The following is a 24,930-nucleotide window of genomic DNA, read 5'->3' on the forward strand; positions in this document are numbered from 1 at the left end:
GAACTGGTCTCATTTTTTTCCCCAGTACAATATGAGTCAAGGTTCTCAGCCTGACAGGAAGGGGGAGGTTTGTTGTAGGATGAAAAGGTTTGGGAAAGCCTCTGTGGTGAGTACGATACTGAATTGATTATGGAGGTATAAGAGGATCGCCTTGCTCAGGTGACAAGCTGGCTTACCTTAAAATGCCCAAGCTGGTGGAAACAGGTTGAGTCAGAAAAAAATAGCTTCCTAACACGTACTGCCTCCCAATCTAGGACTGATCTCTCTGGTTTAGTTTTTAGTTTTTTGGTTTTTTTTTTTTCCAGTTTGGTGTTATTACTCAGTTGATATGGCATTTTGTTTTATGTTTGCTTAGATCACAATTTAGCTCTTTGTAGGTTTTGATATTGCCTTATTTTCTTTATAGATAGTAGTTTGCCTGGGGTGGGGAGAGCTGGAGACAAGGGGTGTGCTGTATTTTATTGGATCGGTGTCTTAAGGTCACCCTCCATTAGCTTCCAATCAATGTGACTCACTCCGTGACTGACACTATAAATTTATTTGGTCAGTTCTCTTTAGAGATAGGGGGCTTGCTCTCAAAGCTTTGGCATACTCTGCAAAACATGGATCTGTAAATTTCCCAGACCCAGGGGCCCTTGGCCGCTTACACAGATAGTCATTAGCTTATAAGAAACCACCTGACAAAACAAAGAGCAGAAGGGTCATACGTGAATTCCTGGTCTAAATTTCTGACTTAACTCTTTAGCTAGTCTCCAGATTCTAAGGCAGGCTCTAGGTTACTAAAATAGTTAACACTCATGTGGGGCTTTTTGATATATGTATGCATGCATTTTTTAAGCAAGCAATTTCAATTTCCATTCTTTTACATTCACAAAAAAGAACAAACACTTGCAGTTACAATAATCCTAAATAGCAACTTAACTTTCTATATAGTTTAAAATTGCACTGTGACTTTTGGGGACACCCTATATATTATGGAAAGGGGTCATGGTCATCATAAACCAAACTTTATGAAAATTCTAACAGTCATAGTTTAACTGAACTTCACTCAGCTCCCTCTTTCCTTTCTCTGGACGACAAAACAAAAAGTCCTTCCTTCTGCCCTATAATCAGTGTACTTGACTTTGACGGGATGGGAGGTGGGAAGGGGGTGGAATGATTGAGCAAGATTTAGGCTGATAAGGTCATGAGTGGTCATTTGGGGTTCTTCAGCATCTTTCATGTACCCAGAAACTTTGACTGTGGCCTCATAAGTAATTGTTTATCTTAAGGTAGGTGGGCCCTGCTTAGTGAGGGTTCAGCAATTTGGGGGATAGTTTTAGAAATGGCCATTATCTATGGTTGGAAGTTTGCATTGTCAAGCTTTTTCACAGAGTTCATGAATATGACAGTTACTCCCACATAAAAAAAAACAAACATAATATTGAACATCTAACAATAATAGCTTATAGAGTTTTCCAAAAATGGGAATCACATTTGCTGGTTGTGGAACATAATAAGTAGTCTGTTGTTGTGATCCCACACAAGGACTTGGTTTGGTACCCCCCCCCCCCCCCCCACCCCGCCCCAAACATTTTTCTGAGGGGGGTTGGTGCTTGCTTATAACAGAAATCTATACATGCATAGAAACTTATATTATGAGGTCAACTGTAAACAATAACACGTGTTTTGTTGAATTGAACTGGAAATGGAATAAGATACTGCGTAGGAACGGACTACCAGTACAAAAGAGGAACAAAAATAAAGAAAAAATGTTAATTAGGATTGAGGCAGAGATTAAATAGGTCTTCATCATCACTCGTCAAGTGAGTGCTTTCTAAATGAATCTCTTTTGTGGGAAATTGGCAGAAAATGCGGCGGAGAGAGTGAAGCTATATATAAAAACAACCACATCTGAAGTTGAATTATTTTTGTGGGGGAAGTTAGTAGGTTCTAAGTTTCATATGGATGGAAACATATCTAATGATGGACCCCAGGGTATTTCCAGCTGGTCATGTTTCCCCTGGGAAGAGCTAGGTGCCACAATAGTTAAAGTGCTGGTCTGGAGTCTGAAAGGCTCTTTGTCCCGAGTTCAAATCTGGCCCAAGACACTTGCTAGCAATGTGACCCTGGCAAGTCACTTAACCTGATGGCTTTAGTTTCCTCATCTGTCAAATGAGCTGGAGAAGGAAATGGCGAACCACTTTGCCAAGAAAATCCCAACTGGACCACAAAGAGTTGGACATGACTGGAAATTACCGAAAACAACATGTTTCCCTTTGGGTAGTCTCTGCCTTCCAGTCTAATTTTGATTAAACCAGTATAAATTCAAATAGCTGGTATGCAGATTTCAAGGTGGTGCAGTAGCTAGAAGGCGGAACTCTTATTTTTCCTATATACAAAAATAAACCTAGCTTCATCATATGGACTAGGAGATGTCTTTGTTTGTTTCTTTCTTTCTTTCTTTTTGCAGAGCAATGAGGGTTAAGTGACTTGCCCAGGGTCACACAGCTAGTTAAGTGTCAAGTGTCTGAGGCCAGATTTGAACTCAGATCCTCCTGAATCCAGGGCCAGTGCTTTATCCACTTCACCACCTAGCTGCCCCCAGTTTTCTATGTTTCCAGGATCTATACCACCTGGGGTTCATGGGTTAAACTTAATGATCATTGGATTTGGATCTGTGAAAGGAAGATCCTAACTGCTCAGGGTCCAGGATGGGGAAAACCTTAAGATGTGTGCTTAAAGGAAGAACAGAAACCTTGAAAAACTAAGCTGCTTAGTCTCTCAAATCTAAAGAGATTTTTTAAAATGTCAGTAGTTTATTATTATTTTTTAAGTAACAACCCTGTTTTGTCAGTTCATCCTCTACATACTTTTTTATCTGCAAGGCAAAAAAAAAAAACAACCATGGGATGAAAATGTTTATTTCAAAGTAAATGTTTGTCTCAATTTTTGTGCCTAGTGTAACTGGGGTTTAATTTATGAACTTATGGCTTTTATTAAATAATGGCATTGGGTGGAGTCTGGCTCAAACTCATAATTCTAATTTCTATTATGATCAAGGAGCAACAGAGACCTAAAAAAGACAACCCAGAATTAAAAGAATACCATACACACCTCTTTCATCCCAGTACAAAATTTTAATAACTTGAATTTCAGAAAATAAAAATAAAGCATAGAAGTGTTCAGGAAATTTGTAGGTAAAGTACTTAGTAGGGATCTCATCCACTTTAGGTAATTGCTATTAAACTAGTCTCTACGGAAGCAGAGTCATCAGTTTGTGTTGCTTTTGCTTTGGGTTTAGATTAATTTAACAGAAAGAAAAAAATCTCATTAAGACTAACCAGCATGTTTTCCCCCTTGTGCTGAAAGTGTGAGGAAGGAGAGATATTACTCGCTCTTGAATTGCCTGGTAAAATAAAAAGTCACTACATAACCAAAAGAAATCATGTACACACACACACAGAGGCTGCACAATTATTTCATCACAGTAGAGTTAGTAAAATACAAACATATCTTACCAAATATCCCTGTCTGCATGTTTCTTGTTGAGAGTGATCTCATCAGTGACTTTCTTAGTGATTATCTTATAAGAAGGGAAAAGGTGATGATAACTCTTCCTTCAGTTGACTTCCTTAGAGATTCTGGAAAGCCACCTGTCTACCATTTTGCTCATGGTGATTTATCTTAAAGAAATGAAAATTTAACTTGAAAGAGAAAGAAGAAAAACCTCAGTAGGTGCTATTCGAGATAACCAGGTAAGTCTGAATTTGAGGGGAAGGGACTATTTTGAGAGGAGATCTGATAGCCTAGATCAGGGCTTCTTAAATTTTTTTCTACTTGCAACCTCTTTTTGCCCCAAGAAATTTTTACATGACCCAGGTATACAGGTATATAAAATAAGTATACATGACCTTTTACTATTGCTAGATTTTGAGCAACCCCCACATTCAGTTACATGGTTATCCATATGGATTATAACCTACAGTGTAGGAAGCTAGTGCTTAGATTAACTGGTGGATAACTTATTTATTAACAAATTATGTAATGTTTAATTATTATATGTGGAATGTCATCATACATGAGCTAGATTGGCAACAATATAAAATTAGTGTGAGGGTAGGGCTGAACTCTAATTAACCCTAATAATGTAGTCTCAAAAGCCCTAGATGTCAATCAAAAAAACCAGAATTAGATGTGAACAAATTCTTTATCAATTTGAGAAGCCTATAAAGTTTTGGGTCTTGGGATAAAACAGATGAAATCACACAGGAAACATCTTATGATTGTCTTAGAAAATCAGGCATACCTTTGGGACTTATATATAAAGATAGAAGTTTGTCATATGAACAGACCAGTCTATCATGAGGATTCTACAAAGGGAGAAAAGAATTTCCAGTAACCAGAAGTTATGAGTTTCCTTTTTGCCACGTATACTCTCTACACATGTGCCTTGCTACCTTTGTTCTTCAAGGTTTGTGCCCACTCTTCCCCGGAAACCTGTGTTTATTTTGCATTCCAGACTTCTGGAGGGGTTTTTTCTACAAATCTCTTTTACTTATTCTATCTTAATAAATACTTTTTCTAAAAACTAATTCAGTCTACTGGCTACTTGATAGTGGGATGAACACTGGTGGGGACCTTGTGAATGACTCTACTAGAAACCCAAGGCTAACAAGGTTACTCCATAACATTTGAGATTAGTAATCAGTTTCCCTCTGGGACCCTAACTGCCTGTCAACGCAAGTGAGAGTGAAAGCTAAGAGAAGCAGTATGTTCAGAAAAAAGCTAAAGTAATACAAATGTAAAGAGGCCATAGTGGTTATTCTCATCTGTGTCAGGAGGTTGAAGAGTGAAATACTGTGACAGACAAGAAAAAGAAGAAAGACTACCGAACATTTAAAACCCATATAATAGGTATCAGGCACTAATTCTAGAAGGTGGAAATTGGACGATTTCTGGAAAGCAAGTTTTTGTGGTCCTAGAAATGACTGATGTATTGTCTATTGGTTTCATTAGGCACCCAGGCCACATGGTAAAAATGAGAGCAATAAAACATGAGTAGTGGTTGTGAGTGACAACCTGTTGAAGGCTAGTGGTACAGCAGTTTGTCAATCTGACATAAACAACAGAGAGGTCTGCTGTCTTTATAAGGAATGTACTTAGGATGTAATGGAGAAGCGCCTGACAGGAGAGATTAAGAGGCAAAATAGTACAGGGGAAAGACACTGGCTCATGTGTCTAAGAATTGGAGTCAAATCCTATGAGATCTTGGACAAGTCACAACCTCCTGAGCTTCCGTCAGTCAATAAACCCGCATTTAATGGTTTGAGTAAATGACCTCTGAGGTCTCTTCTAATTCTAAATCTATGATCTGGTGAATTACCCAAACTGACAACCCCACTACCTACTTTTGATGACTCATGTGGGAACAAAGATACTATCACAAGGCACCTAGAAATTGTTGCTAAGGATTAGAAGGTCCTGAACAAAAAATTGATGACTTTGCAGGCATAGGTGATATTTTAATGACTATCGCTAATTGATGGTAAGGGATTCAGATGAGGAGAACAGATGTAGGAAGTGGACAGCTGGATAAGCCTGTGTATTTGAGAGCAGGATGAGGATTTTTCTGCACCGAAACTGAAAATATAGGCATGATGGGCTATTGGCTACGCATAAGGCTCTTAAACCAAAAGACTAATAGCAAACACACTTGATTGTAGTCTTGCCAACCTGCAAGAGGCTTTTAAAAGTTTTGAACAGTTTGTTAGTTCAGTTTTTCAAGTAAAAAGCACTTTAAAATTAATTTGGGGACAGGTAGATAGCACAGTGGATAAAGCGCCAGCCCTGGATTCAGAAAGACCTGAGTTCAAATTCGGCCTCAGACACCTGACACTAGCTATGTGACCCTGGACAAGTCACTTGACGCTTATTGCCCTGCAAAAAAAAAAAAAATAATCTGTCCCTCCCACTCTCACCTATCCTACTAAACAAAAAGAAAAAAAACCTGAAAAATAAAGCCCTCAATATGTAGCTGCATAGTTTGGCAAAACAAATTCCCGTATCAACCATGCCTGAAAATGTTTATCTCTTTTTTTTTCATGTTAAGTTCATCCCCTCTCTTTCTTTTTTTTAAATAATAAACATTTTTATTTAAAGTTTTGAGTACCAAATTTTATCCCTCATTCCCTCACTCCCCTCCCCTCTGCCAGGGGTGGTAAGCAATTAGATATGGGTTATACATGTGCAATTATGTAAAACATTACCATAGTAGTCATTTATTACAAGAAAACTTTGAATAAAAAAATGAAAGTGAAAAATAACATGCTTCAGTCTGTATTCAATATCAATTCTTTCTTTGGAGGTGGATAATATGTTTCATCAATAGTCCTTTGGGATTGTTTTGGATCATTGTTTTGATGAGAATAATTGTCATTCACAATTGTTCATCAAATAGTATTGCTGTCACTGCACAATGTTCTCCTCGTTCTGCTCACTTCACTATACATCAGTTCATACAAGTCATCCCCACTCTTTCAGAAAGTAGCATTTTTTTTTTGTGGGGCAATAGGGGTTTAAGTGACTTGCCCAGGGTCACACAGCTAGTAAGTGTCAAGTGTCTGAAGCCGGATTTGAACTCAGGTCCTCCTGAATCCAGGGCCGGTGCTTTATTCCCTGCTCCACCTAGCTGCCCCAGAAGGTAGCATACTTCATCTTCATTCAGTTGCACTCATGCTGTCAAGTCGACATACATTTATAAAGCACCTACTATGTGCGAGGCACATGTGCCAAGCACTGGGTATACAAAGATAAGCAAAAAGCAGTCCCTGTTCTCACGTTGATAGTCTAACAACAGAAGACTACATGCAGACAATCAAGAACAAGCAAGATATACACAGCATAAATTAGAGCTGCTCTCAGAGAGGCACAAAGGTCAAGGAAGAGTAGAAAAGGCTTGTTGCAATAGGCAGAACTTTAGCTGAGAGTTGAGACTCATGGCTTGTTGATCAGATTTCTAAAGTCTGTCAAAATTGTTTTTCTATAAGGTTATCATTGTATAAATTGTCTACTCTCTTTTCAATTCATTAGTTTATCAAGATCTTCCCAGTTTCCTCTGAAATTTTCTATTTTATCATTTCTTATAACATAATAATATTCTATTACATTAACAGGCCACAATTTGTTTAGCAGGTCCACAACAGGAAGACACTCATCCCCTTGGTTTCCATTTTTTAGCAACCATAAAAAGAGTCGCATAAGTAATTTTATACATTATAGATTCTTTTTCTCTTTCTTCCATTCTTTTGGTGGCTTAGACATAAATAGTTAGTTTGCTTCATCAGAGGGTATACACCAGTTTGGTAACTTTCTGGACATAGTTCCAAATTGCTTTTCAGAATACCTAGACCAGTTCATAGCTCCACCAAAACACTGTACTGATGTGTCTGTTTTCCCACAGCCTCCTCCGATATTTATTTTCCTCTTTTGTCATATTTGACAGTCTGCTAGATATGAGGTAGAATCACCATGCTGTTTTAATGCACATTTCTTTAATTATTAGGGATTTAGAATATTTTCCCATAAGATTATTAATAATTTGGATTTCTTCCTTTGAAAACTGCCTGTTCTTATCTTTTGACTATTACTTGAGAAATAGTTCTTATTTTTATACATTTGAATCAGTTTCCTATATATTTTAGAAATGAGACTTTAGATAAACTTTCTGCAAAGATTTTTTCAATTATGTTTTTCCATTTAATGTTAGCTACAATGTAACTATGGAAAAACTTTTAAATTTTTATCTAATCAAAATTATTAGTTTTATATTATTTGTTCCTCTCTGTACCTTGTTTATTTATGAATTTTTCCTCTATCCATAAATGTGAAAGCTAATTTCCTTTTTATCCTTCTAATTTATTTATGATATATGGCTTTTTGTATCTATTATCCAACTGGATAATATCCTTATCAAATCTAGTATCTGTTTGGTTCTTATCTTGGGGTATAGTGTGAGGTGTTGTTCTAAAACCTAATTTCTACCAAATTACTGCCCAGTTTTCCCAGCAATTTTTCTCAAATAGTGTGAGTCCTTCCCTCAGTAACAGGAGTCTTTTAATTTAGAAAACACTCTGTATGGCTTACATCTATATTTGTTTCTGTATGTGGTTTTCTAGTTATTGACCTCTGCTGTTTAGGTTTTTTAAACTAGTTCTAAATCATTTTAATGTTAACTTTTGTGATACAGTTTGAGATCTGGTACTAGTAGGCCTTCTTCCTTCCTACTCTCCCCCATTATTATGCTTGAGACTCTTGTACTTTTTTCCTCTATGAATTTAAAAAAAAAATTTTAAGTGTCAAAAACATAGTTTTGGAAGTTAGATATAGCATTCACTGACTGAAAAAGTAAATTCATGTTAATAGTATTATCATTTTTATCATGTTGGCTCAACCTATCTCATCTCCTCTCCTCCCTTTTCCTACTGTTCAATTTTCTCCAATTATTTAGGTCTGTCTTTATTTCTGCAAAGAGATTTTTATAGTTAGACTTATACAATTCCTGGATGAATTTTGGTAGATATATTTTCAAATATTTTATAGTCTCTGTAGTTATTTTATTTTTTTTTGGTGGGGCAAGGAGGGTTAGGTGACATGCCCAGGGTCACACAGCTAGTAAGTGTCAAGCGTCTGAGGCTGGATTTGAACTCAGGTCCTCCTGAATCCAGGGCCAGTGCTTTATCCACTGTGCCACCTAGCTGCCCCACTCTGTAGTTATTTTAAATGGAATTTCTCTTTCTAGCTCTTCCTGTTGGGTTTTCTTGGTTATATATAGGAATGATGATGATTTCTATGGCTTTATATTATACTGTGCAACTTTGCTGAAATTATTATTTAAATTTAAGATTTATTTGATTCTCTAGAGTTCTCTAAGTACAGCATCATATGCCTGCAAAAAGCCATATTTTTTCTCTTTGCCTATATTTATCCTCTATGTTTCTTTCTTTTTTTCTTTCATATTGTTCTTGCCATCATTTCTAGTACTATGTTAAATAATAGAGGTGGTAATGGGTACTCTTGCCTTAATTCTGATTTGATCAGAAAGGTCTTTAACTTTTCTCTATTACATACATATAATGTTTGCTCTTGGACAAATACCATGGAAAGGTTTATTTACTCCCATGAATTACCTATATTTTCAAAAGTAGAAGTGTTGGTTTTTAAGCACCTTTTTAATCACTTATTTATATAATCTTATGTTTTTTATTATTTATATTATTAACATGGTTAATTATTATGTAGTTTTCTTAATTGAACTAACTCTGTATTCCTAGTGTAAACTCAACCTGGTCATAGTGTATAATTTCGCCAATATGGTTTATGGCCTACTTTCTAATATTTTATGTAAACATTTTACATCAAAACATTTTGCCTCAGTATTCATCAGGGATATTGTGCAGTTTTCTAGGCATCAAGAACATATTGGTATCTTAGAAAGAGTTTGGAAGGATGCCTCCTTTTCTTATTATTGCAGACAGTTTATGTAATATTGAAATTAGTTGTTTTTTTTGAATATTTAATAGAATCCACTTGTAAATCCATCTGGTCCTGGAATTTTGAGTCCATTTATGGCTTCTTCAATTTCTTTTTCTGATATTGGGTATTTAGTCTATTTCTTCTTTTGTTAATTTAGGTATTTTATATTCTTGTAGTTATTCATCTACTGTGCTCTACATTATTAGTTTTGTCAACATATAATTGGGCAAAAGAGTTTCTGATAATTCCTTTTCTTTTTTCTTCAATTGTTATATACTGAAAAATATTTTGGATACAATATAGTTTTCTCTCTTTAAAATCAGGTTAACTGTTTTATCCTATTAGTTTAAAAAACAGCTCCTATTTTATCAATCCTATAGCCTCTTGCTTTCATTTTTATTAATCTCTTTTTAAAATTTTCATAATTTACTTTGTTATATAGTTAGGGATTTTTACTTGTGGGGTTTTTTAAAATTTCATGCCTAATTCATTGATTTGTCATTTCTCTCTTTTGTTAATCAAAGTGTTTGGAGATACAATTTTACTTCTGTAATTACTTTAGCTTCATCCCATACATTTTGGTATGTTGTCTCATTATAGTAATTTTCTTTGAAATTTCCTATTGTATCTATAATTGTTTCTTTGACTTAGTGGTTCTTTAGAATTATGTTAATTACCAATTGCTTTTTAATTAAGTGCTCTTCATTGAATGTAATTTTTATTGTATTATGATCAGTAAATGGTATGTTTAGTGTTTTTGCTTTTCTAGATTTTTTGGTGAGGTCTTATGTCCCAATACATTGTCACTTTTTGTAAAGGTGCAATATATAATTGAATAGTATCTAAATTTCTTTCTATTATCATTCATTAATTTCCAGAGATTTATTAAATATAATTTTTCTAGCATTCTATTCAAGTCTTTAACTTCTCTTATTTATCTTGTCTGGATCTGAAAGGAGTACATTAAGGTGCCCCCAAATCCTTATTGCTAGACATAGGGTGTTTGTTTTTTTATGTTTATCTGAAGCACAATAGATTCTGTGTTAGCCCCTAATTTTAACTATGTGAATCTTTGTGTTTCAGGTGTATTTCTTGTAAACAACATATTGTCAGATTCTCCTTTCTATCCATTCTGCTAACCTCTTATATATAGTGGATAGGAAAGACAAGGTAATAAGCACTTATTAAGCACCTATTATGTGCAAGGCACTGTGATAAGCACTGTGAATATGAAGCAATAAAATAAATATGAGCAAATAAAAAAGATAGTGCCTGCCCTTGAAACACATATTCAAATGGAGGTAGCTGAATAGAAGGAGGAATAGAGGAAAGTGCATTTTTAGGGGCATTGTTGTGAGTTCTAGAAAATCAAGAGTTGGGAGGTGAATGAAGGTTGACCTTTTAGGACTTTTTTTTTTTTTTTTTTGGTGAGGCGATTGGGGTTAAGTGACTTGCCTAGGGTCACACAGTTAGTAAGTGTTAAGTGTCTGAGGCCTGATTTGAAGTCAGGTACTTCTGACTCCAGGGCCAGTGCTCTATCCACTGCGCCACCTAGCTGCCCCTAGGACTTTTCTTAAAAAATGAAGATCCCAAGAGGAACTCCCCAAATGGGAGAAGGGAGCTGGCCTGGCCCTGCTCTAGGGAAAGGAGGCCTAAGGTGCTGATGAAAGCTTCAGGATGGAATCCCAGCTGAGGTGTGGTGTTGAAACTCAGAAAACCAGAAACAGAGACTGGAGGATGAAGGTTGGCTGGCCTGGACCTTTCTAAAAATGAAATTCTTAGGAGGAATTCACTAATGATAGAAGGGGGCTGGTCTGGCAGAGGGATATTCTAGAGTGAGAAAGCCAGGGATGGTTGGATATTCTAGGAGAAGGACCCGGAACTTAGGAAAGTTACAGGATAAGACAGCAGCTGAAGCATGGCTTTGAAATCCAGAAAGTTAGGAGCAAAGCTGAGAGGGGAGTGAATTTTGACTGTTCAGGGCTCCTAAACAACATGGGGGCCCTAGGAAGTGTTCATCATGTTCACACTCACAGTTATGATTGTTGATTCTACATTTCCCTCCATTCAGTTCTTTTGTGATTTTTCCTCTCTTCCCTCTTTTACAGAAAAGAGGGTGACAGAAGAAAGGGAATGTTCCTGATACTTGTAATCTTAAAAGTGAAACATCTTTTCCCCTCTATTGCAGCTCTTCTCTCCTTTCCCTTACTTCCTTTTTTAATTTTCCACGTTCCTCCCTCCAACATTTTAATTTGTTTTACTTATGACAATTCCCACACCCATCCCGCCTTCCCTCTTGTACCTCACTCAAGAGGTTTTAAAACTGTTAAAGAATCAAGGAGGGAGAAAGTTGCTTACAAAGTTCTGACAGATGTGATGCTATATTTAGGAAATGATACAGGAATAGAAGAATAACAGAAAAGACCAGTTGTTTTTAGGAGACAATATCTAAGAAGTGAGCCAGCAGCAGAGCCTGTGACCTCAGATTTTTGTGGACACATTCATCCATGGTAAAAAAGTGTTGGCCTGGCAGAGGGATATAACAGGGAGAAAAGAACCAGATCCTAGGAAGTCCAGTGCTCACCTGTTGTGAATATTGTGAGCTCCTCCTACTTAGAAATGTGAAAGGGGAGTACAAAGCTCTCTAAGATCCTCACAAAGTGAACAATCTATCAAACCTCTCCACCTCTCTCTGGGAGACTCTATTCTTTCTCAATATTCTGAGGGATTTGGTTAGTGGGTATTTGAGCTCTTACCTGCCTAAAAATCCCACCTCTTCTTAAGAGTTCCTAGAGCCAGCACCAGAGCCAGGACCTCCAGTTTCTGTGGATTAGCTCATCATAGATAGTGAAGCATAGGGAATATACTCAGAGATAGAGTGTGGCAAGGAGAGCATCTTGTCTCCCCACATGATCTCTCTGACTTTAGGACTTTTAATTCCTGTTGTGAGTCAAATAGCACATCACAATCCCTTCTACTCTTTTAGATTTCCTTGGGTTTTCAGGTTTATATTGGTGAAACTGTCCTGAAGCATAGAACTGGGATTGTCAGAGCAAACAGGGCACAGGTATTTCAACCCTGTTAGACAAATGCACATAGTATGAATAAGAAAAAGGTGGGCCAGAAATATTAAAGAGGAAAATTTGACCTCATAATTTATATTAGAATATCACTCTGGAATAGTATAACTTATTTGAAAAGAGCAGAATACTTGGAAGAGTAGAATAGCATTGTACAGGGTGGGCCAAAAATCATGAATATTGGGGGCGGCTAGGTGGCGCAGTGGATAAAGCACCAGCCCTGGATTCAGGAGTACCTGAGTTCAAATCCAGCCTCAGACACTTGACACTAGCTGTGTGACCCTGGGTAAGTCACTTAACCCCTGTTGCCCTTAAAACAAAAATCATGAATATTTAATAACTCCTTTATTTTTTGTTTTTAATACCATAACATCATATACAATATACATAGGAAATGAATTTATATTATTGTGAAAACTCAAATATCATAAATGGTGAAAAATAAAGAAAAATAATTTTCAAAAAGTTATTAAAACATCAGACCCTTCTCCTCTTCCCACACCTCCAAATATACCATCATTCAGAATAAATATGGCACTTTACCTTGACAAAACCCTGAAATTTGCTTATTGAAGTGGGCATTGGAAGGATTGATATGTGTGAGTTATTGTGAAGTGGTGCACTTTTCTGCCTTCTTGATTTTTTTTTGAGAAAGAAATCTCACCTTGTGTTCAAAATGTTCCCAAATAAATCATTCAAGTGGAACAAATCCACAATTTTGAAACAGTCCCTATCCTTAAAGAGCTTATCTGGAGTCTTAGGGCAATGGATTGACATGGTCTTGCCAGTAATCATAGCATTGATTTGCTGACTTTTCAAAAAAGGGGGTTGTGGAGACAGGAGGGGGAGGAGAAGATGACAAATCATCTTCCCTGGAGACTGGGTAAATTCTGACTCTGAGCCCAGAGAGTCACAGGAATGGAATATTTAGTTCTAGCTAGAAGTAAATGTTGGAGAATAGGAAGCATGGCATGGAGATGACCAGAAATTAGCTCATAGTTCAGAATGAACTCGGAAGAGGACCAGAGAGGTGATAAGAGTTCAGGGTGTATAGGATGTTGGCCCGAAGGATAAAAATGTATTTTTAACTCTTGTTTCTGTGTTCCAAAGGGGATGCACTTTGATTTGAGGACACATACTTTCTCCTGAGTTAGAGAGGAATGAAGGAGGATACTACTCTGATTAACAAGGAGTGAAAACAAAACTATTTAGCAGGGATAGGAAACCCAAGATAAGTGAAGAAATGGCTGCACTTTTAGTTGATCACAATAGATTCAAGTCACTGAGCTGCATTCCAGGGGAATGAACATCAGCAGTTATGATTGCTAAGTCATAATCAGTGATCTCTGAAGGAGCATGGATAATGAGAGAGGTACCACAGGACTGAGAATGGGACATTTACCCAGTTTAAAAAAAAGGGAGAAGTCTGCAAACTATACTTTAACTTCTATTCCCTCCTTAGTTCCAGGACACATTATTAACAGAATAAGTTGTGAGCTTGTAGAAAGGGGAACAGTTATCATAAAATACCAGCATGGCTTCAGGACGAGCAGGTCATGCCATACTAACCTCATTTCCTTTTTTAATAGACTAACTAAATCAAGTGAATGCTGAGGAAATAGTATAATTTGATTTCAGCAGAGTATTTGTTGTCTCTTTTACTATCCTTATGGACAGAAGTAGAGATTTGGGCTAGGTGATAGGTGGATTCAGAACTGATTGAATAAATGAACCCAGAAAGTAGTCATTAATGAGTCAATATCAACTTGGAGATCAGTCTATACTAGAATACCTTAGGAACTATTCTAGTTAATATTTTGAACAATGACTTGGATAAAGGTGAAGATGACATGCTTGAGAAACTTACAGAGGTCATAAAGCTTGCTAGGTCTAAAGAGACCTGGTCAATAGCCAACTAGAAGAAAATGAATCTAAATAAGGTTAAAGATAAAGTATTGTGCTTAGTTTCCATAAAGTACCACCGAAAATTTCACCTTCTTACAGGAAGCCTTTTCCCATCTCCTTTGATTCTCCCCTCTCTCGATTATCTCCAGTTTATTCAGTATATAGTTTGTTTGTCCATAGTTTACATGTTGCCTCCCTCACTAGACTGAGTTTCTCAAGAGCAGTGGCTTTTACCTTTCTTTGTATCCTCAGTTCTTAGCTTGAAGAAGATTTAAGGGTGTCTCAGTAACTGTCTTCAAGTGTTTGAAGGGTAGTTTTGTAGAAGAGAGAGATACACTTGTTCTACTTGGCACCAGAGAACAGAATTAGAAGCAATGGGCAGATATTACAGAGAGGAAGGTTTAGTCTCAACCTAAAGAAAAAAAATCCTGACAGTTAGAACTGTCCCTAAACTTAATGCTTTCAGAAGTAGTGGGTTTCCCTTTTCTAGAAATGTTCAAGGGGATGTTACAAAAGTTGTTCCCATTCAGGTATGTGGCTTTTTAACCCTTAAGATTCTGTAATTTTGTGAACACTTCTTCATAAGACATTTTAGTTTCTTTACTATTCTGGTCACCCTCCTCTAGACACACTGAATGTCTTTATTAAAATGTGGTCCCTAAAACTGAACTCAATGATCCAAATGTGGTCTGACCTATGTCAAATGGGATTACTAACTCCTTTGATTTGAACACTGTAATTTTGTATTGAGCTTGTGGTCAACTAAGATCTTTGATTGTTTTCCACATGAATTGTCCATATCATCCCCATTGTGTTGTGTTTTTTAAAATTAAGTATAAGATTTTATGCATATTAAATTTCATTATACTAGATTTGGTCCATCATTCAGCATGCTTAAATCTTTTTTAATCTTCATTTTGTCATCTGTTGTATTAGCTATCCCTTCCATTTATAGATGGAATTTGTCATTTATACATTTGTTTAAGTTGCCTTTTATATCTTAATCCAAGCTCTTGATAAAAATTTTGAACAGTACATAAACAAGTAAAAAACCTACAAGAAGACCCTAAGGACTTCCTCACATGATGGAATTAATCCATCAGCACTTTCACTTTAGCTGTTCCAGTAGATATGAAGCTGCCTAATTGTGCTTTCATTCATTTTACGTATCTCCATGCTTTATGCAAGCATATCATAAAAGGCTTTGTCAGCTGCTTGTTGAAATCAAGATTCACTCTCTATGCCTTCCTCTGATCTACCAAGGTAGTGTCAGAAATGAAATAAACCTGACATGAGTTGTTTTTTAATGAAGTCATTCTAAATTTTAGTGATCACTTCACACATTATCTCTTTAAACAAGCTAGTCTAGAATTTTGCAGAGAATTGCTATCAATCCTCGGATCCATCTTTCTCTCCTTTGCAACTTAAAAAATTGGAATAGCATTTACTTTTCATTATTATCATTACTGTTACAATAGAAAGAACATTAGACTTGGAGTCAGAGAACATGGATTCGAATCCTAGTTCTTCCATTTACTACCTCTATCAGCCTGAGACATTTACTTAACTCTTCTGCACTGAAATTTCTTCATCTGTAAAATAAGAGGGTTGTCATAAGTGATTTCTAAGGATCTTTATATACTTGAGGAAATTTACCTACTATAAATTCCAAGGGTCTCATGTACCATTTACAAAAATACTTAATAAAAATAAATTGCAGAAACTAATATATTTGTGTTTACCATATTAAAATATGGCTTAAATATTAGTGGGGGACTTCAATTTTCCTCTTTCAGAGCTAGATAAATTTAATCATAAAATAAAAAAGAAGTTAAGGAAATAAATAGAATTTTAGAAGTTAGATATGATAGACCTCTGAGGAAAAATGAATGGGAATAAAATGGAGTATACCTTTTTTCAGCTATACATGGCACCTTCACAAAAGGTGACCTTGTATTAGGGCATAAAAACCTCACAACCAAATGCAGGAAAGGAGAAATATTAAATGCATCCTTTTAAGACCATAATGCAATAAAATTACATTCAATAAAGGGCTGTGGAAACTTAGGTTAAAAATTAACTGGAAACTAAATAATCTAAACCTAAAGAATGAGTGGGTCAAAGAACAAATCATAGAAACAATCAATAATTTCATTAAAGAGAATGACGATAGTGAGACAACATGCCAAAATTTATGGGACACAGCCAAAGTAGTACTTAGGGGAAAATTCACATCTCTAAATACTTATATCAATAAAATAGAGAAAGAGTAGATCAATGAATTGAACATGCATTAAAAATTACCAAATAGTGCCAAATTGGAAATCTTGGTAATCAAAGGAGAGGTTAATAAAATTGAAAGTAAGAAAAGCATTGAACTGATAAATAAAACTAAGAATTGGTCTCATTTAAAAAATACAATTAAATAAGTAAACCGTTGGTTAATTAATTTTTTTTTAGAAAACAAAGAATAAAAACAAATTATCAGTATCAAAAATGAAAAGGGTGAACAAAAAACAAAGAGGAAATTAAAGCAATTATTAGGAGCTGTTTTTCCCAATTATATTCTAATAAATCTAACAGCCTAAGTAAAATGGATAAATATTTACAAAAATATAAATTGCCCAGATTTACAGTGAGAGAAATGATTATTTCTTTTATGCATTACTAACCAGTTATTGAATTAAGACTAAAGGGTTTTCCACTTCCTCCTCCAGAAATCAACCATCGTGGGAAATATTGAGCAAAATTTACCCAGCCAGGAAGGCTAATATCTAATCAAAGATAGTAAAGAAATTCTAAGTTTGGGCAAATGGGTGGATTTCTGCTCACTGTGTTTACTCATACAGGTCTGGAAAAATGTGGATTTTCCCTTTTGTCAGACCAGAGATATGGATATTGATAAGTCTCTTTGACCAAGACTGGGTGCTCAGTGTCACTACCCTAAGACCCTCATTGGAATAAGTCCACCTGTTATTATAATATTCATTATTCCATTATTTGCTAACCAATCAGAGTTGGTTTCCACCCTCAGATGCACTCTCCCCTCACCACCACCACAACTCCCCCCCCCACCCTATTTCAAAAGACTTTATAAAGTTTGACAGGCTCGGTTTCTTTGTTCATTGAGAGGAACAATGAAGCTATTTTGTTCACTGCCTACTACATGTAGTTAATTAAATTGATTATAATTTACTCAGGAACTCTGTCTCTTGGAAATTTTAAATCATCATAACAGGAAAAAAATAGAATACTTAAGTAACCCTAGCTCAGAAAAATAAATTGAACAACTTATAAATGAACTCCCTAAGGAAAAAAAAATCAACCCAGGACCAGAAAGATTCACAAGTGAATCCAACCAAACATTTGAAGAAACATTAATTCCAATACTTTTTAGAAAAATAGGAAAAAAGAAGTTCCAACAAGTTATTTTTATCACACAAATATGGCACTGATACCTGAATACAGAAGTGAAAAAATAGAGAAAGAAAACTACAGATCAATTTTTCTAATGAATATTGATGCAAAAACTCAAAGTAAAATACTAGCAAAGAGATTACAGCAATATATCACAAAGATCATATATGATGACCAGGTGAGATTTACACTAGGAATGAAGGGCTGGTTCAGTATTAAGATAACTATCAGCATAATAGAATATAGCAATAAAAACACCAACAAAAATCAAATTATTATCTCAATAGATGCAGAAAAAGCTTTTGACAAAATACAACACTCATTTCTATTAAAAACACTGGAAAACACAGGAATAAATAGAGCTTTCCTTAAAATGATACATAGTATCTATCAAAAATCATTGGTAAGCATTACCTGTAATAGGAATAAGCTAAAAGGCTTCCCAGTAAGATTAGAGGTGAAGCAAGGATGCCCATTATCACCACTATTATGCAATATTATACTAGAAATGCTAGCTATAGCAATAAGAGAAGAAAGAGAAATTGAAGGAATTAGAATAGGCAATGAGGAAACAAAACTACCACTTTTCACAGATGATATGATAGCAACTCAGAGAATACTAGAGAATCAACTAAAAATAGTTGAAATAATTAACAACTTCAGCAAAATTGTAGAATATAAAATAAACTAACCTAAATCATAAGCATTTCTGTATATTACCAACAAAGTTCAGTAGCAAGAGATAGAAAGAGAAATTCCATCTAAAATTACCTATAGACAATATAAAGTACTTAGCAGGAACTATATGAAAACAATTATAAAACACTATATAAATAAAGTCAGATCTAAAAAACTGGTGAAATATTAATTGCTCATGGGTAGGCCAAGATAATATAATAAAATGACAATTCTCCCTAAACTAATGTTCTTATTCAGTGTCATACTAATCAGATTACCCAAAAAAATTTCACAGAGCTAGAAAAATAATAAAATTAATCTGGAAGAAGAAAAAGTCAAGAATATCAAAGGAATCAGTGAAAAAATTGTGAAGAAAGGTAGCTTCACAATACTAGATCTCAAACTATATTACAAAACAGTAGGTATCAAAACTATCTGGTATTGGCTAAGAAAAATGGCGGTGGATCAGTGGAATAGATTAGGTACACAATACACAGTAGCAAATGACCATAGTAACCTAGTGTTTGATAAACGCAAAGATTTCAAGCTTTTGGGATAACTCAGTATTTGAAAAAAACTGCTGGGAAAACTAGAAAGCAGTTTGGTAGAAAGTAGGTATAGAACAACACTTCACATATATACCAAGATAGGGTAACAGTGGGTACATGATTTAGACATAAAGGGTGATACAAACAAATTAGGGGAGCATGGAAAATTTTACTTGTCAGATATATGGATAGGGAAAGAATTTATGACCAAACAAGAGTTAAAGAATACAAGATACAAAATGGATAATTTTGATTACATTAAGTTAAAAAGGTTTTGCACAAGCAAAACCAATGTAGCCAAAATTAGAAAGAAAGCAAGAAAATAGGAAAAAAATTTCTATAGCAGGTTTCTCTAATAAAGGTCTCATTTTTTTCAGATATCTAGAGGACCAAGTCAAATTTATAAGAATACAAGTTATTCTCCAATTGATAGTCAAGGGTTATGAATAGGCAATTTTCAGATGAAGAAATCAAAGTTATCCATAGTCATGAAAAAATCCTCTAAGTCACTATTGATTATAGAAATGTAAATTAAAACAGCTCTGAATTACCACCTGACCCCTATCAGAATGGCTAACATTGCAGAAAAGGAAAAAAAAAAGGAAATGTTGGCAAGGATATGTAAAAACTGGGACACTAATTCACTGTTGGTGGAGCTTGTAAACTGATTTAACTGTTCTGGAGAATAATTTGGAAGTATATTAAGAGGGCTATAATAAATCTGGGCATGCCCTTTGACCAAGCAATACTACTACTAGGCCTGTCTTCCAAAGAGATAAAAGAAAACAGAAAAGGATCTATATGTACAAAAATATGTATAGCAACTCTTTTTATGGTGGCAGAGAACTGGAAATTGAGGGAATTGCCAATCATTTGGGGAAATGACTAAACAAGTTGTGAAACACTATTGTGCTATAAGGAATGATGAGCAGGGTGCTTTCAGAAAAATCTGGAAAGAATTACCTGAATTGATGCAAAGTGAAGTGAACAGAACCAGAACACTGTACTCAGTAACAGCAATATTGTACCAATGATCAACTGAGGATGACTTAGCTATTCTCGGCAATACAATGATCTAAGAGAATTCCAAAGACTTATGATGAAAAAATGCCATCCATATTCAGAGAAAGAACTGATAGAGTCTGAACGCAGAACAAATCATGCTTTTTAAACTTTCTTTTTCTTTTTTTTGGGGGGGAGGGGAGGAGGTCCCATGTTTTCTTTTGCAACATGACTAATATGGAAATATGTTTTGGATGACTTCATAGTCTATATCAAATTGCTTGTCTTCTGAAGGAGGGGCAACAGGAAGGAGAGTATTTGCAAATCAGAAGTTTAAAAAAAGAATATTAAAATTTTTTACATGTAATTCAGAAGAAACAAGAGAGAAAATTTTATATATGTGTGCGTGTGTGTATAACTTGCAATTGAAAATACCCAAATTAATTTATTACTGACATGATATTTCCTCAGAATAATTTTTGTGTGAAACTTTTAGCATTAGATAAACCTTTCATATAGAATTAGAGCAGGGGGGCTGCTAGGTAGCACAGTGGATAAAGCACCAGCCCTGGATTCAGGAGTACCTGAGTTCAAATCCGGCCTCAGACACTTACTAGCTGTGTGACCTTGGGCAAGTCACTTAACCCCCATTGCCCCACCAAAAAAACAAACAAAAAAAAAAACTAATGGTTTAGAATTAGAGCAGCTGGTGACATAGTGCATATAATGCTGGGCTTGAAGTCAGGAAGACTCATCATCCTGAGTTCATATCTGACCTTAGACACTTATTAGCTGTGTGACCCTGGGCAGTTCACTAAATCCTGTTTGCCTCAGTTTCCTTATCTATAAAATGAGCTGGAGAAGAAAATGTCATGCCACTGCAGTATCTCTGCCAAGAAAACCCCAAATGGGGTTATGATGAGTCAGAAATTATGGAACAACTCATATAGAATTTTAAGATTTTAAAATAATGATGATAATTATAGTAAATGACTTTTATAGAATGCTTTAAAGTTTGCAAAATGCTTTGCATACGTTCTCTCATTTGATCCTTCCAACAACCCTGTACTATAGTTATTATAGGAAGAGCTAGGAAGAATATAACTCTCATCTAGTTTAACCTTGTTATTTTATAGATGGGGAAACTGAGATACAGATTGACATACAGCAGGTTAGTAGCACAGCTGAGGCTCAAATTCAGGCCTCCTAACTTTAGGACCCCACATTTCTTCTCAAAAGAGGTGATCATTTCAAAGACTTATCATCTCTTTAACTACTTTCATCATCAAGAAATATTGATGAAGTGCCTAACATAATATATGCTACATGAAGAGAATCAAGCATCTTAATCCGTAATCTAAGATTATAGAGAAAAATAATAAGAATAAGGTGGAACATTGTCCATATTAGGATTTTTGTAAATACCACTTGCCTTGTAACTGTTTGCAGGTAAAAGAAGAGTTATATGTTGTGAGCAAATGTTATTCTACTACATTATATGACTAAATAGGAAAAAAAAGAAAAAGAAAAATTTGAAGGCAAAACCAAAGCTAGGACTTCTTAGGTAAAGAGTCACAAAAAAGACAGTATCTTAGTGAATATTTTTGAGCTTGCCAAAGAACTGTTTGTGGATATAGATTAGTAGGAAAAGAGTTAGCATTCTCTTTAAAAATTAATTAAATTGATTTTTAGTGGCATTTATTGAAACAGTGAATTTTTGCTTTATTAGACTGGAATTTTGGATGACTCAACCTTCCAACTGTTAGTAAGCATTTCTGAAAAATAAAAATGCAGATTACTTTTCTTAATTATTCTAAAGAAATAGGTGGTTTTTTCAGTTTTAATAAGAAATAGTTTTGTTTTGGTTTAATCTGTGCAGTTAATCTCTTTCAAAGTCTGTGTTTCTAAAAATTTTGAGGTTTTGTGAGATGTGTTCATGGAATCTCTCTTCTCTTTTTTTTTTTTCCTGTGGAACTCTAGTGAAATAGGAAACAGCCCATCCTTATACTGGGGAAGGTTCTATTTGCATTTCCATGCAGTAGGAAAAGGCAGTCAAGGCATTTCAACAGACATTAAAAACTTTGCTGTATATAAATTGAACTACTTTGTGTTGGACTAATAAAGTAAATAACTTGGCTCAGGTTGTGGTTGCTTTTTGTTAGTCATGTGGGATGCTATCTTTCAAAATAGTAAATGAAAATGTCTGAGTCTCAAAAACTTATAGAAATCAATATATTTGTATGCAAATATAATACTTAATCAGCATATGCCTCCAAGGATTGTTTTATTTTTTAACCGGTAGAAATTTCTGAAAATGCTTAACTTAAATTAGATCTGAATCTCTAGTTCTATTCCCTCACCAGTTTTCCAATCTCATGTCTCCTATTGCCAACTTTTGATTGATTGTGGCCAAAACCAATCTCTCCACTAACCATACCAGAAAAGCTTCTGTTCCCCACCTCCCCATCTCTATCAGTGAAACCCTGAATCTTCCCAGGTTAGTAAAACTGGAATCTATTGAGTTTCTTCTGTTCCTTCACTCCTACCCAAAACCTCTTTCTCCTCGCCCCCCATCCTCCTTGTCACGCAGGCTCAAAATCAAGGCATCATCCTCTAGTCTTCACTCACGTTCATCCCTTCTCTCCAATAGCCAATCTTGTCATTTTGCCTTCATAATATCTCTTGTATATGCCTACTTCTTTTCTCTGGCCGGGCCACCCTCCTGGTACAGGACCTCATCACCTCATGCATCTCCCTGCATCAAGCTTCTTTTCATTTCAGCCCATCCTGAATTCAGATGTCCAAATGCTGCTCCTCAAAGGCAGGTCTGACTGTGTCACAACTTTCTCCACCCCTTATCCAATAAACTCCAGTGGCTCCCTATTACGGACAGGATCCAGTAGAAAATCTTCTGTTTGACCTCCAAAGCCCTAGTACCACACTCCTCTCACGACTCTGGCCTTTCCAGTCTTCTGACACCTTTTCCTCTGCCCAGACTCCATACGGCGGGACCCAGAGACACTGCTCTTTTTGCCATTCCTTTAACGTGACACTCCATTTTCTAACTCTGGGCATTTTCACTGAGTGTCCCCCAGATGTGGAGAATGCTCTCCCTTCTCATCTCTGCCTCCTAGATTCCCTGACTTCTGTCCAGTACCACCTCAAAGTTCACCTTCTTACAGGAAGCCTTTCCCCATCCCCCTCGATTCTCCCCTCTCTCTTCTCCAGCTCATTTTACAGATGAGGAAACTAAGGCAAACATAGTTAAGTGACGTGGCCAGGGCCATACAGTAAAAGTGCCTTCAGTTAGAGTTGAACTCAGGTGTTCCTGATTCCATTGTACCACCTAGCTGCCTGATTTATAGTTCTACCATTATTCTTGAATTTAGGGAATCATGTCTGTGTGTGTGTGTGTGTGTGTGTGTGTGTGTTTCTACCTCCAAATGAGCTGAACACTATGCATGCCACTTTCAATATGTTTCTTAAGTATTCTACTAGAGAATACAGACTAATGTAATATTACTCATAAATTGAGGCACTGACTCCTGGATTGCCTGTTTTTGGTCAGTTTTGCATGGAGTGCTACAGACAAATGGGACTCCATGAAGAACACTTTTCTTCCATGGGAAATCAAGGACTACCACAATGAGTAGGACACAAGTTAGAATACATTTGTCAAAGAAGGTGGGACAGGGGTTTCCAGGATGGACCAGAAGGAGCCTGCTCACGGCAAACGCACCCAGAATCCTTTCTAATAAAACTTCAAGCAGCTTGGAAGAGGGCCAGTGTCAATGTAACTGCCAAATGTCCTAGTTCATTGCTAACATTTATAGCATGAGATGATTTTTGTAAGGAGTGGGATAACAACTCCTTTCACCATTCACAACTTTTTCTCCTTGCTGATATGTGTATGATTTCAGAAGCTGGATGGTGTCTTCTTGGGCAATTTGAACTGAATTTCCCTTGGCGTCTCAAACTCAACATGCCCCAAAAAGAACTCATTAGCTTTCTCCAAAAACCCTCTCATCTTTCAAATGTCTCTATTACTGTAAGGGCAAACCACCATCCTCTCATTCACTTGGAATCCCAACCTTGATATCATCCTCGACTTCCCATGCTCACTCACTCCACATATCCAATCTCTTGCCAGATGTTATCTCTACCTTTGGAGTATCTCTTGTCTGCTTCCTCTCCTCTCAACTTAGAGAGCCACAACCCAAATTCAGGTCCTCATTTCCTCTCACTTGAACAATTGTAGTTGTCTTCTAATTGGCCTCTGCCTTAAGTCTTTCACCATTCTAGTACAACTGATACACTCCTGACAAAGTAATTTTCTGACCGTGTGATGCCCTTACTCAACCAACTTCCTGCTTGTCTCTAGAATAAAATTTAAACTCCTTTACTTGACTTTTAAAGCCCTTTCTGACCTCAATTTACTTTTCTAGCTTCATTGGACATTAGTTCCAATCCCACAGTCAGAAATATAGCCAAACTGCCCTATCCTTTGTTCTTCACTTTAAGACACCCTACCCACTATTTCTGAATCTTTGTACTGGCAATCTCCCATGCCTAGAATATACTTCTTTATATCAGTTTCACCAAGTCCCCGTCTTCCTTTTTTAAAAAAAAATTATTTTAATTTGTTATATATAATTATATTTTATACATATATCAAACATAGATATAATATATAACTACGTATATGACATATATAATGTAAATTTTCTACATTATTACATTTAGATATACCTAGATATATCCTAATGCATATAACTTAGTATTTGAAA

At 35.8% G+C, this 24,930-nt stretch overlaps 1 protein-coding gene and 1 pseudogene across 5 annotated transcripts in view; one reads left to right on the forward strand and one right to left on the reverse strand.

The window, feature by feature from the left end:
* DOCK3 (dedicator of cytokinesis 3) overlaps positions 1-24,930 on the forward strand; it is a 529,377-nt gene that overhangs the window by 56,678 nt on the left and 447,769 nt on the right. The gene's annotated exons all lie outside the window — the stretch shown is intronic.
* The window catches only part of LOC122740256, a 51,105-nt pseudogene continuing 26,750 nt past the window's right edge, over positions 576-24,930 (reverse strand).

Source organism: Dromiciops gliroides, chromosome 1 (genome assembly GCF_019393635.1).
Source record: "Dromiciops gliroides isolate mDroGli1 chromosome 1, mDroGli1.pri, whole genome shotgun sequence".
Classification (NCBI taxonomy): domain Eukaryota; kingdom Metazoa; phylum Chordata; class Mammalia; order Microbiotheria; family Microbiotheriidae; genus Dromiciops; species Dromiciops gliroides.